This window comes from Pipistrellus kuhlii, unplaced genomic scaffold (assembly GCF_014108245.1).
Source record: "Pipistrellus kuhlii isolate mPipKuh1 unplaced genomic scaffold, mPipKuh1.p scaffold_m20_p_8, whole genome shotgun sequence".
In the NCBI taxonomy this organism is placed as follows: domain Eukaryota; kingdom Metazoa; phylum Chordata; class Mammalia; order Chiroptera; family Vespertilionidae; genus Pipistrellus; species Pipistrellus kuhlii.
In genome coordinates this window covers 57,793,422-57,807,080 of record NW_023425584.1, presented here as the reverse complement: position 1 = coordinate 57,807,080, position 13,659 = coordinate 57,793,422, and positions in this window count along the sequence as shown.

The following is a 13,659-nucleotide window of genomic DNA, read 5'->3' as shown; positions in this document are numbered from 1 at the left end:
ATACAGAGAGCGGCAGTATGTGCCTCGGCACTGTGTACTGTTCTAACGGTTCGTTCATTTACTTGTTTCGCCTTTCTCCTCCCACTAAACTCCTCGAGGATAAAAAATGTTCTTTTCATCGATCTGTCCCCAGCACTTCTCACAGTATCTGGCACATACCATGTGCTCGATAAATATTTTTGAATGAGAGGACGAGTTACACAGGGCTAATGGCCTTGAGAATTGTTTAGAAAAGTGATGCCCTGACCAGGTTGCTCAGTTGGTTAGAGCGCCCTCCCCTGTACACCGAAAAGGTTGCAAATTCTATCATCCCCCACTCCGCAGGACACCTACCTAAGGTTTGGGTTGGTGCCGGGTCTGGGTGGGTATGGGAGGCAACCCATGGATGTTTCTTCTCTCTCACATCCATGTTTCTGTCTCTGCCTCTCTCCAAACACACACACACACACACACACACACACACCGTATCTTCGAGTGGGGATTTTTTAAAATTTTTTATTTCCTTTTACCTTTAATGTATAATTTGAGAGGATTTATCCCCCGTTCATGCTGATCCTTTCAAAGTCCGGCACATTAAAATTTAGATATTACTCTCTTATGAGTTGATGACCTTCAATTTCATGGTGTTTTCACCTTCTGGTTCCCTGAAGATCAAGAACAGCTGAGCACAGAACCTCTGTGTCTCTGGATAAATAAGCATCAAAATCAAATGGTTCTCTAGCCCAGTCTCATTTCCAGGCTGCAGACTGGTAACTTACACTTTGTCTCACAAATACTAAATGATAAATTCACACTAAAAGTTTTATTTTAATTTACTAGCTTAAAATCACCCTTCAGATTATTATTCAAAGAATTGTTGCTTTTACACCATAATCTCCTAACCATTATTATCATGATGAATATCATTATGATCAACTAGGCAGCATACACACTTCTATTTCTCCATCATACTTCTGGGTTTCTAATTCAATCTTATAGATAACTTGTGACTTTGGACTTTGTGCCTCAGCTTCTGTATCTCTAAATTGGGATATTATATGTATCTTAAGGTTTTTATAAGGATTAAATGAATTAGGTAATTTCATATGTGACATGTCAGCAATAATTAATTTCAAATACCTAATACTGTATTGTAGTAATAATATTAACATGCTTTAAAATGAAAATAAAAACTGGAAAAGTGTTTTGAAAATGCCTCTGCATTCTCAGAATATATAACGTGATTCTTCCTGTTATACAAGTTTCTAGGTGTAAAAGACTAAATATTACTCTCACTGTGTCTAGATTTTTCAGTGAAGTAACAGCTTTACATAAACTGTCATATTCCTGGAACCAACTTGAATAACAGAATCATACCTCTCAAATCCACTTCTGAACTGATCTCTAGTGAAAAGATAAACCTCCTGGCATACAATTTTAAGTCTGGTTACTTAAAATAAGGCTTCTGGCTTCTGAAGTCTTCTTACCCATGTGTAGCAAGAAACAAAACCAAGGCCATGCACTATTTATTAGGGCTAAGGACAGAATTTCATCTGGATAGTGAAGAATTTTGCTCTAAGAGCCCTATTGTTATTCTGTCTGTTCTTCATAAGTGTTATTATTATTATAATATTAACAGATTTCCTCCCCCACCCAGTATTCTCTCAATCTCTTTGCCCATCGTTCTACCCCAACAAGCAGCTAGGCACTCTGTGCTTACAGCTTTAAGAAAAAAAGTGTGACAGCAAAAAAAAAAAAAAAAAAAAAAAAAAAAAAAAAAGGTGTGGGAGGGGAGTATCTTCCTGGCCTTGGTGTTACAAAAGGCTTGGTTTTACAGGAACAAAAAAGCCTCCTGACATAGCCAGAGATTAGAACTTTTTTTTTTTTTTTTTTTTTTTTTTTATAAGAAGGTAGCTTTCCAATGGCAGAAAATACTAAAACAAACAAGCCCATCTCCTATGCTGGAGAATCAGGAGTTGTTGATAGCAGAAGGGGAAGCAATGGCCGGGCAGATGTCCGCTGTCCCAGAGATAAGGAGTCTGAACCATGTTCCCTGGTTACATTCCTGAGAAGCCAGCAAACTTACATAGATGGGTTTGTGAGATCTGAGAGCAGAGGGGAGGTGTGCCAGAATTCCTGAGTGCAAAAGTTCAGCAGGCCCCAGAGACAGGTTATGGACTCATGGTGAGTAGGTAGATGGGAACTACACAGACTCCCAAAGGTTTCCTGTGCCCTAACTTGGAATGGGAACAAAACAATATCCCCAAGTGTGCCCTGCAAGAGGAAAGACAGCCTCCGCCCTGAAAGGGAGCTTGCAGAAGGGAATTCTGACCGCAGGAGAGGCCTGAGAGAGCTAATGACTGGAGTTAGAAAGCTGGGTTTTCATTGGATGCCTATGTAGATAGATGGCATTAAGTACCAAAGGCTCCCAACCTAAAAACTTGCCAGGGCACTAGGTATTCTTAAATATAGATTCTATCCCAGGAGAAAAAGGTGGGTAAAGATTATGATATTGCCAACCCTTTGAAATAGGCAATTCAAAACTGAATTTAAAGGTGAGTTATAGGAAAATAAACTCATGTTTTATACACATCTGAGTTTACATCTCTATATGAGCAAAGGTTGTAGATCATTGAGATCCTCACTGGGACCCAGACAAATGTATGTTCACTATAATACTCAAAGTGATAATATTTGCTGAAGTTCATCTCTTAGTAGAATAAAATCTACTGGGGAAAAACTGGTCTGTATTCAGCAGACATTATTGAGTACCTGAGACATGCCAGCCCTAGCACAATAAAGTTGCTGTTTTAAGGAGTTAATGTTTTCTAACAGAGTCAGATCTTTATAACTTGTATAATATGGAGGTGGACTCAAGACTAGGTGGGGGAAAAGCTGGGTGATCCAACTTTGGAACTCTAATAATTTCATAGGAAGATGCCATTTTACCTAAGTCTTAATTATTATAAATCCTGGAAAATACTTTATTAGCCTGAGATTAGAATCTAATCATGTTAATTATATATAGACTAGAGACCCGGTGCACTAAATTTGTGCACTCAGCCCGTCTGTGCCCTCTCGCAGTCTGGAAGCCCTCAGGGGATGTCCAAATGGCGGTGCCTTGGCTAGCCTGGCACTACTTGCTCAGCAACCCTGCTCCCTGTCGACCAGTAGTTCCACCATTCTGTTAATTTGCATATTATGCTTGTATTATATAGCATGGCCTACCAGAGAGAGAAGAGAAGCTATTATTACTAAAGTATAGTGGAGAACAAGATGAAAGGTTATAGTAGAATATACTAGAATATCTGATAAGAGTGAAGAACTTAGATGCACAGTTTATTGAGAAAAAGGCTAATGCCGCCTGAGCCTTAATGCATGTCAAATAGAAAAAGGAGTCTCTATTCTCAATTCACTCAAACTTATTCGAAACTCAGAACTACAAGCAAAACTGAACTATAAATAAGTAATTCTAAAGCATGTTCAGGATTGTCATGTCTTCTTCAAAATCTAGTAATGTTTGAAGGAGATTTACATGGCACCTATGATCTACCAAAAATTTTAACAGTTCAAAGACCAATTCATGAGAAATACACATTTGTACAATATATGGAAAACTTCTTCTAGTCATATTCTTTGCATAAGTCCATATTTTAAATTAGCAAATATCTTAATGCCCTCATTAGAAATGTAAATGAAAACATCAGATGGTAGGACTTCATGGGCTAAAAGATTTGCCCTTATCATTTGTAGTAAGATCAATTCTATTGTTTAAAATACTTATATATTGTAAAATTTGTAGTATTTAAAATTTTAAATAGCTAATTTAAAACATCCTCAAGATATATTTATTTTAGTGAAGAATAATTATAATTAAGTTGACATTTTAAATCAACTCTAATAGGTATTTCATGTTTATTATGTTCATTAGTACCCTAGAAACTTTATATTGATAATTTTTTTTCATCTTTATTTTTTATTGCATCGGAAAGACATTGGTTAATAAAATTACAGGTTTCAGGGATGCAATTCTATAATTCATCATCTGTATATTGTATTGTGTATTCACCACCCCAAGTCAAGTCTCTTTTTTTTTTTTTTTTTTTTTTAAATATATATATATTTTATTGATTTTGTACAGAGAGGAAGGGAGAGAGATAGAGAGTTAGAAACACCGATGAGAGAGAGTCATCGATCAGCTGCCTCTTGCACACCCCCCACCGGGGATATGCCCGCAACCAGGGTACATGCCCTTGACCGGAATCGAACCCGGGCCCTTCAGTCCCCAAGCCGACGCTCTATCCATTGAGCCAAACCGGTCTCGGCCCAAGTCAAGTCTCTTTTCATCATCATGTATCCCCCCCCCCAATACTCTCTTGTACCTTCTGGGTCCCCATTTTCTCTGGTAATTATGCTACTGTTGTCTGTGTCTATGAATTTATATTGATTCATTTTCTTTAAATAAGTTATACATTCACAGTATTATTGAAAAATTGAAAGGCTATATAGTAAAATGTCTCCTGACCACTTAGAAAATTCTTAGAAAAATTTCACCAAGGAATACCAGTTTTAAAGGAAATTAATACTTCCGTTTTCTTAAGTGTTTTCCTTGAGTATTTCTGTAATTATACAAGCAAATATGTATGTGTGTTAGGTACTTTCCATCCCCTGGTTTTTCACCCTCTTCTACACTTGGCAGTCTCCCATTTGCTAACACAAATGTGTCCTTGTTCTTTATTATGTCATGATATTTGATTGCATGAGTCCATCACAGCAGCTCCGTACAGAGGGAAATTTAGGTTATTTCCACTCTTGTCTTACCTGTGACAGAGCTGTTATAAGTATCCCCATCCAGGTGTCAATTTGTTCATTTACAAGTGCATCTGTTCAATCAATTTTCAGGTAGTCAACGGATTATATGGGCATTTGTAATTCTGGTAGATAGTACCAAACTGTTTTCTGTGGTGGTTATTCCAGTTTACAGTCCCCTAAACAATGTTTGAGAGTACCTGTCGCCACCATACTCTCACCACTGAATGTAATATTAAACGTTTTTATCATTGCCAGTCAGATGGAGGGGGGAGTGCCTTATTTGTGTTTTAAATTTATTTTTTATAAACAGTATAACAGTAAGTGCTGTTAATATCATTTATATATGAGCAAATTAAGGTTTATAGAAGTTAGATTAATTGCTCAGAGTCACTCAGATAAAAGGTGAAAGAATCAAGATTAAACTCATGCTTTCTGCATCTTGAATAGAGGTTTCCCTATTATGTTATATAGTGTTTCCATTAAGGAGCTCAGCCAAATAACCTTAAAAGTTAACTTGTATTGTTCATAATTATTTTTGACAATTCAGAATTTAATTCAAAAGGTATAGCCAGATTTTTCAGTATCTTACTGGCAGCATTATTAGTATGATTATCAGTGAAAAATAGATGTGTGTCCTAGTTTAAAAAGCATCCTAGTCAATAATGCCAGGTGAACCAGCTTTCATGGCCTGCTATGACATCACCAGTTGTGAAAAGTTTCATCCCATTACCAAAATATTGGCCCTCATAATCCACGCCCAGTGGCCTGGTTTTCCAGCTATTTGAGTACAGAGTGATGAATTTATACTAATTAAAATATAATTCAATAAGCCTAGAATGCTGATGTCACAATAACCTGCTTGAAATAAAATTTAAAAAAAAGACAACATGAGAATTACAATAGCACACGATAGGTTCATAGTGATTTGCAAATATTAAGTTCTGGTCTCCCTCACATGTTAATGGAGTAAATCTGTAAAACAACCAACCAAAAACCATGTGACTATTCCCTGCCACCTTTGACATTAGTTCGTGGGTGGAGGAACTAACTACTTAGCAAGCACGTGCTCACAACATTGTAGGCTACAATTTGTCGACATTATATATGCATGGGTGTGGACTTGCAGCATGTTACAGGTTTGACTTGTTTTCAGCTCTCAGTGGCATGTTTGAGATCTCTGCCAGCCAGGTGAGGTTTCACAAGAGAAAGCTCTGTTACATCAACCTAAGCTCACACTATTAAAGTCTGCCTAAGAATCTCCCAGGCAGCACTTCATGTCAGTGCAGAAAACATGAAGCGTTCAATAAATGGTGCTGGGACAAACGGGTGGCCAACTGGAAAAACGATAAATTGGAAGTACTAGTATGTCCCACATCTTGTTTCAAAATGAATTTTAGATAGGCAAAAGATTTAAATGGTAAAAGGGGGGGGGGGAAGTGTGATAAAAATTATCTCAGGTGAGAGAAGGCTTTCTATAGTATGACACAATAGTCAGAACCCATAAAAGAAAATATTGATGAATTAGACTTCCAGTTTTTAAAAATTCTGCATAGAGAAGTCCATCATAAAGTCAAAGACAAATGACAAGTAGAAAAATTTATTCAAACTCATATCACAGACCAACTACTCATTTACAATATATAAGAAAAAGACCAATATGTTTTTTTTTAAATATGGACAAAGGGTTATGAATTTATAGTTTTCAGAAATGAAAATACAAATGGCTCTTAAACTAATGTTCAAAACCTCATAAGAGAAAAAATGCAAATTAAACATACATTGTCAGAGATTAAAAATGGCGGCAGGTAAGTGGCTGATATTACAACTAAAATACAGCAAAACTTCCTGAATAATCAATAGAAAACTTTCAGAAGAGAACCCTGACACCTGAGGACGAAAAGTGGAGACCACATAGAGGCTGATGTCTTAAAAATATATTCTGGATATGAAAAAAGAATATACTGATTATCAAAAACTCAAAAGCTAATCACCTAAATTGGCCAGGCTATCGGGAAAACTTGTATATTCATACATTATTGGTGAAAGTAATTCGTTAATATTCATTAAAAACAAGTACTTACACTCTTTGACCCATCAATTCTACTTCTAGGGGAATGAAATCATAAAGAGGGTACTCAGGAAGGACTCATTGAGAAGACAACACCTGAAGGATGTGAGGGTTGAGCCATTTTGATATCCCAGGAAGATCACCGTATGCTAAGGTGGGTTTAAAGACCAAAAGTCAACTGATAGAAACAGCAAAGTGGCTAGTGTGACCAGAGTGGAATAAGGGAGGTGGGAGGTAATATTGGAAGGACTGTCAGAAAAGTATTGGTGAGCAGGACATGGGGGTCTCACATATCAGTTAAGGACTTCAGTTTTTCTCTAAGGAATTGGGAAAATCACTGGAGTATTTTGAGGATAGGATCTGATGTGATCTACAGTTTTAAGAGAGCACTCTAGCTGCTGTGATAAGATGAGAGAGTGTGCCAAAGAGCAGTGAGGAGGCCATGGTATGAGGCAAGAAATGACAATAGATTGAATCAAGATAACAGTAGAGGTGGTGATGAGTGACCAGGTTGTGGTACATTTTGAAGGTAGCATCACCCAGATTTACCAACGGACTCTATTTGGGGTAGAAAGAAAAAGTGTAGAATGAGTATCAGATTTTTGAATGAAAAACTGGAAAGTTTTAATTAAAGAAGTCTTAAGTAGCAAATTTGAAAGGAAGTCAGGTGTCAAATTATGGACATGATCAAGTTTCGATGCTTGTTAGACATTCAAATGCATATATCATATAAACAGTTGATTATATGAATTCAGATTTTGGGGGAGAAATCCAGATTGAAGCTCTATATTAGGTAGCCAGCATGTAAAAAGTGGACATTGAAATCTGAGGACTGGATGAGATCACCAATGGAATTAGTGCAGATGAAGAAAAGAATCAAGAAATTATCCTACAGCACTCTAACATTTAGAGGCAGGAACTATAAAGAGGAACCAGGAAAAGGGACTGAGATAAAGCAACCAGTGAGGTAAAAGTAAAACCATAGAAGTGTGGTGTCCTGGAAGCCAAATAAAGCATAACTAAGGAGGAAGAAGCGATCAAATCAAATACTGTTGATGTATCACAACCGAAGCTGGCTAAGGATGGGCCATTAGCTCTAGTGATGTGAGTCATTAATGAATTTGACAACAGACAGATTTTGAGCAGTAGTAGGGTGAATTCATGACTAGAATGGATTCAAGAAAGTAGAGAATGGCCCTGGTCAGGTAGCTCTGTTGGTTGGAACATCATCCCATACACCAAAAAGTTACAGGTTCAATTCCCGATCAGGGTACATACCTGGGTTGTGGGTTCAATTTCTGGTTGGCATGCACCTGGGAGGAAAACAAACAATGTTTCACATAGATGTTTCTCTCTCTCCCTTCCACACTCTCTAAAAATCAATAAACATATCCTTGGTGAGGATTTAAAAAGGAAGGGAGGGAGGAAGAAAAGGAGAGAGGGAAGGAGGGAGAGAGGAAGGGAGGGAAGACTCAAAATATAACTACTAACTTATAGGAACTATAGGAGAGAGGAACATGCTAGACAAAGCCATGAAGACTTAAAGGACATGTGTTTAGAGCTTGATTGAGGCAAATCTATTACAAAAATCATGCATGGGTAGAGTCCCTAGTCCTGGCTGGCAATCAGGGCCAATCAGGGCCTTCCTTCCAATGGCTGCCGGCTGCCGGCTGGGGCCTTCCTTTGTTCTGCACCGCTCCCTGGTGGTCAGCATACATCATAGAGAGCAGTTGAGCTCCCTGGGTAAATCAAACTCCTGAGGGGACAATTTGCATATTAGCCTTTTATTATATAGGATGTTTTTGATACAAGCTAGGAAATTTAAACCCTGATTATGTATTTAGACTTGGATATGATACTAATGTTGTGTCTGCCATTTTTTAGTCCTTACCTATCAGAGATGTGTACTGGAATATTTATAGACTAGAGGCCTGGTGCAAGAAATTTGTGCATGGGTAAGGTCCCTAGGCCTGGCTGGTGATCAGGGCCGACCTGTGGGGTGACCATCAGGGTGATCTGGGGAACCCCTCCTGGCACCTGCCTTGGCTGGCCTGGCATCACCTGTTCACTAGCCCTATCCGCCAGCTCCACCCCCGCCACTGCTGCCGGTCATCTCCCTCTGCAGGTGACCAGCAGGACGATTGGGGGCCCCAGCTGGCACTTGCCTTGGCTGACCTTGGGCCTGCATGCTGGGGGCAGCCCCTGTGTTGAATGTCTGTCCTTGGTGGTTGGTGTGCATTATAGTGATGGTCATTCCTCCGTTTGGTCGATTTGTACAATACATTAGGCTTTTATTATATAGGATAAGATATCATGTCTAGGATTTGCTTTAAAATACTCCAGAAAATTTAGGGAAGGAGGGTTGATGAACTAAGATTGACAAAATGTTTATCATCATTACCTGACAAAGCAATCACCCCAATTTTTTTTTAAAAAAAAAGATGTTTATAATTGTTGAAATTGGGTAATGATGTATGAAGGTTCATTATTCTGCCTCTCTACCTTTGTACATGCTTGATATTTTCAAAATAAGAAGTCAAAATCTAGTTTCAAGAAAGACATATCTCTCAGGATTTTTGCTGTGAACATGAACAGAGCTCAAGAGATGGCCAGATGCATATTTGTATGCTCTGAGAAAGATGGGGCAGAGAGAGAAAATTTGATGATGCAGAGGAGAAGGGAGAATCGTAGGGGCAAAATCTTTGAATAAGGAAAGATGAGATCTGGCACAAATGTGGGATGTTGGTCTTAAGCAGGAGAATAGACAGTTTACCCATGGTAATAGAGGCGGGATAAGACAGAGAAGGTGGGCATCCATGGGAGAGGATAGGAGATGAGAAGATAGGAGCTTGTGGAAATTTCCTTTTGAAGCCTTCAATTCCCTGAATAAAATCGAATGCAGGATTATCGGGGAAGAGTGAGGACTGGGGCAGTGTTGGAGGTTTGAGTGAGAAAGAAGTGGAATAGTTTAGGAACACAGAAGAGTGCGTACAGGCAGCATTAGAAGCCCTGATAGAATTCAGTGGCCAACAATTTCAAAGTGAGTCTGATCAGCAAGAGTTTTCCTTTGGCACATTCCCAGCAGGGGGTGTGCAAAAGGCAGCTGATTGATGATTCTCTCTCATCAATGTTTCTAACTCTCTATCCCTCTCTTTTCCTCTCTGTAAAAAATCAATAATATATATATATATATATATATATATATATATATATATATATATATATATATATATATATATAGCAGTGAGTATAATAACTGACCGAAGGATATATGCTAAGTAACATGGAATGAGGGGGATCTGAGGACTCTGAGGCATACCCAAAAGGTGGTAGAGTCAAGGGACTGTAGATCTCGGTGGAATGAAAGAACCGTTGGGGGTGGGGTATTAGAGGAGATAGTGGTGGTACCAAAGGGATGCTTGACATTGAGAATTTCAAGGAGTTATTGATAAAAATTATCTCAGAAGTCTAGCATATGGTTTCAGAGTGAGTGATGAGATAGGGCAAGCGTCAAAAATCATAGGGAAGAAAAGAGATGGAGGAAGTGAGGTCTGGGTTTTTGAAGGCTGACCCAGATGGATATTGAAATTACTTAGAATTGTGGTAGGAGTTCTGTTGGAGAAAGTGACCATGAGCCAACTGCTAACATCTTCGAAAAGTGATGGTAAATGACAAGGAGGGGTAGTAGGTGGTAAATCTGATGAAGAGAGATTCAGAGCTGGGGGTTTGGGGAGAAGGAGGAGTTTGAAAGTGGCACTGAGGAGCAAGGAGAACCCTCACTGTGTCCCAGGCCTGAATGTCATACGGGATGGGAGGGAGAATGGCCACCACCAGAGAGAGCTACGGGGGAAGTGGTAATCTGCAGAGATTCAGGTTTCAGCTAGAGGAAGACAGTGAAGGGGACCCTCATAGAGCAGGTGGAGAGTGTGTAGGGATTTTGTTGCTGACCGACGAGGCACTACAGTGAGCACAGGGGAATGTTTTGGGAGTAGGGGAGGCGTGAGAGGGAATGAGATTACACTCACACGGGGATTGGAGTAAATGACATGGAGCGTGACCTGGGAGTCCGCTGGCTTCTCGTGGTGTTGATGTAACCAGAGATAAAGGGCTAATGTGATTATACTGAGGGTTTCGGGGTAGATCATGTTGGCTAGGCTTTAAGTATCTATGCAGGGAGCGGGGACTCCTCTTTACTCCTACTAGTGCACACAAAGGGAGGGGAAGGTGCTGTCTGAGTGCTAGCAGAGTAAGAAAAACAGCTGTCATTTGTAAAGGACTTCCCCATCTTGAGGGAGTATAGACAGTATACGGCTTCTTGGTTGTAAAAGATTCTGGTGTTTTTAGTGGCTTCTCCCTGGCCTCACTTTGGGACTCCGCCACTTTGGGAAGTCCGCAGGACAAGCAGCAACAAGATCAGTTCTTTCCCCACACTCCCCAGGCTGTGTTCATTGAGTTGTCACATGAGCCTCACGTCAGGGGAAATTCCTGTCAAAACGAATTCCTGCTCTGGAAGAAGTCTTTCTTCCACTGTCAGCCTCTGCCTTCAGAGCACAGAGGGTCTGTCATCTGCAGGTGCAACCTCTCTAGCGCCTCAAGACGGTGCCCCTCCCTGCCACGCATGCAGAATGCAGGGGCTCCACCACAGTGTCTGCTGGCCACCTTGTGCCTGTCTACTGGGTGGTAGGGAGGGAGAGAGGATGGGGAAGCCTGCAATGATGATATTCTTCTAGGCATCAGGCTCAATGTGAGAGTATGAAGTGAGGCAAAATGTACAGAGGGCTCCACTCAAAAATGCCTTCACCATCTAATGCCAGTTAGTCTTTGAGTTTAAACTTGTTCATTATTTAAAACAACAACAACAACAACAACAACACACAAATCTGTCGAATTTAGGCAGCAGACACCATTTTTAAAAGAAAAGTTTAAATTATCCTTGCTATCCAATGAAAATAGCGTTTCAGGAACCCTCACAGGGAGAAAAACGTGGGCATTTTTCTCAACGTCTGAGGAAATCAGAAGCTTATATTGATCTCGTCCTGATCCCAAAGTGAATCTGCACTGGGAGAATTAGTCTAATATTCAGGTTATTTGTTTCTTCAGTTAAAAAAACACCAAGCAACTTGTCAAATCTACCCTTATCTTCCAACTTTAAGGAATTATAATTCTTTTGAATCCTTTTCTGGCAGATCCTTCAGAGTCTTCCTGTTGCATTTCTAGTTTCTGAATCAAGCCTTTCACTGATTTATTTATTCAACAATTGTTTATTTCCTTGGCAACCACTCTAGCATAGCTTTACTCTAGGCACTTAGGAGGTTATAAGGGCAATTCATTCCCAATAATCCTGAAAGAATTTACAATCTATTGGGGATGGCAAGAGAAAAAGAAAGAGAAATTAAAGAAAGCACATTAACTTTTTCAAGACACTATATTTATATTCCATACATTGCAGTAGTAATGCATGGGTATTCACCTTGGTAATATACTGAGCAATGTACTGAAAATTTAATCTGTGCTTTCTAGTCTATATGATTAATGAGTTTTGTAAAGTGTTTAACTCACTATAACAACCATTAGCACTGCTCTTGACCTTAAATAATTAATGGAAGAAAGGCAGGAAGGCAGATATAGAACAGCAATTTAAAAAAAAAAAATTTTGGGTTTGGGCATCAAAGAGAATTTTAAAATTATGGACTCACTTCCAAAAAAACCCCCCACCCCCCCCCAAAAAAAACTGCACATTTGTTCAATACCTTGTATATAATTTTAGGGAATCTGAGTGATGTTTCTCAAAGTAATGTCCCTGAGCCATCTGCACCCAAATTTCTTGAGTTTCTAGTTAAAAGTTAAGATTCCTGAGTCCCACTGTAGACTTAGTAGATTGCAAACTCACAGGATCAGGCCTAGAAATAAGATTTTTAACCATGTCCACAGGGGAGACTATTTAAAAATAAACTTTTTTTATCAAAGGAAACCACCCCCCCACACACACACACGCACATATTCATTGTATCATTGTGAAAGTCCTAAAAGGTTTATATTAAAAACCAGCTGTCTCCTACTCCACCCTTTCCCACACTCAGCCCTATAGGTTATTACCCTTAACTTTTCTAGCTAGTTGACTGGTATTTCCCTCCTTAGTTATATGATTATATCACTGTTTCTTTTTTAAAATATATCTTTATTGATTTCAGAGAGGAAGAGAGGAGAGAGAGGAAGAGGGAGAGGGAGGAGGAGAGGGAGAGGGAGAGAAATCAGTGATGAAAATCATTGATTGGCTGCCCCCTGCATGATCTACACTGGGGATCGAGCTTGAAACCTGGGTATATCACTCTTCCTTGATATCACTGTATTTGTCCTTGTCTATTGACTTCCTGCCATTGTGAATAAATACTAGAATATTGCTCCCCTATTCCAGCTCCACTTTTTTTCTCCCATTCTCCAATATAGTTACATATAACTGGTTTGGCTCAATGGATAGAGCGTCGGTCGGCGGACTGAAAGGTCCCAGGTTCTATTCCAGTCAAGGGCACATACCTTGGTTGTGGGCACATCCCCAAGAGGGGGCTGCAAGAGGCAGCTGATTGATGACTCTTTCTTATCAATGTTTCTAACTCTCTCTTCCTCTCTGTAAAAAATTAATAAAATATATTTAAAAAAAAGAAGATTGAAAGAGTCAGGCAGGCAATGTGTGAGGAAGATAACTGACTTGGACAAGGGTGGTGGTAATGGATAGAGAGATAAATGGATGTGAAAAATATTTTGGATGATGAGAGAAAGAATGATTTCTGTTTTAAACAGAT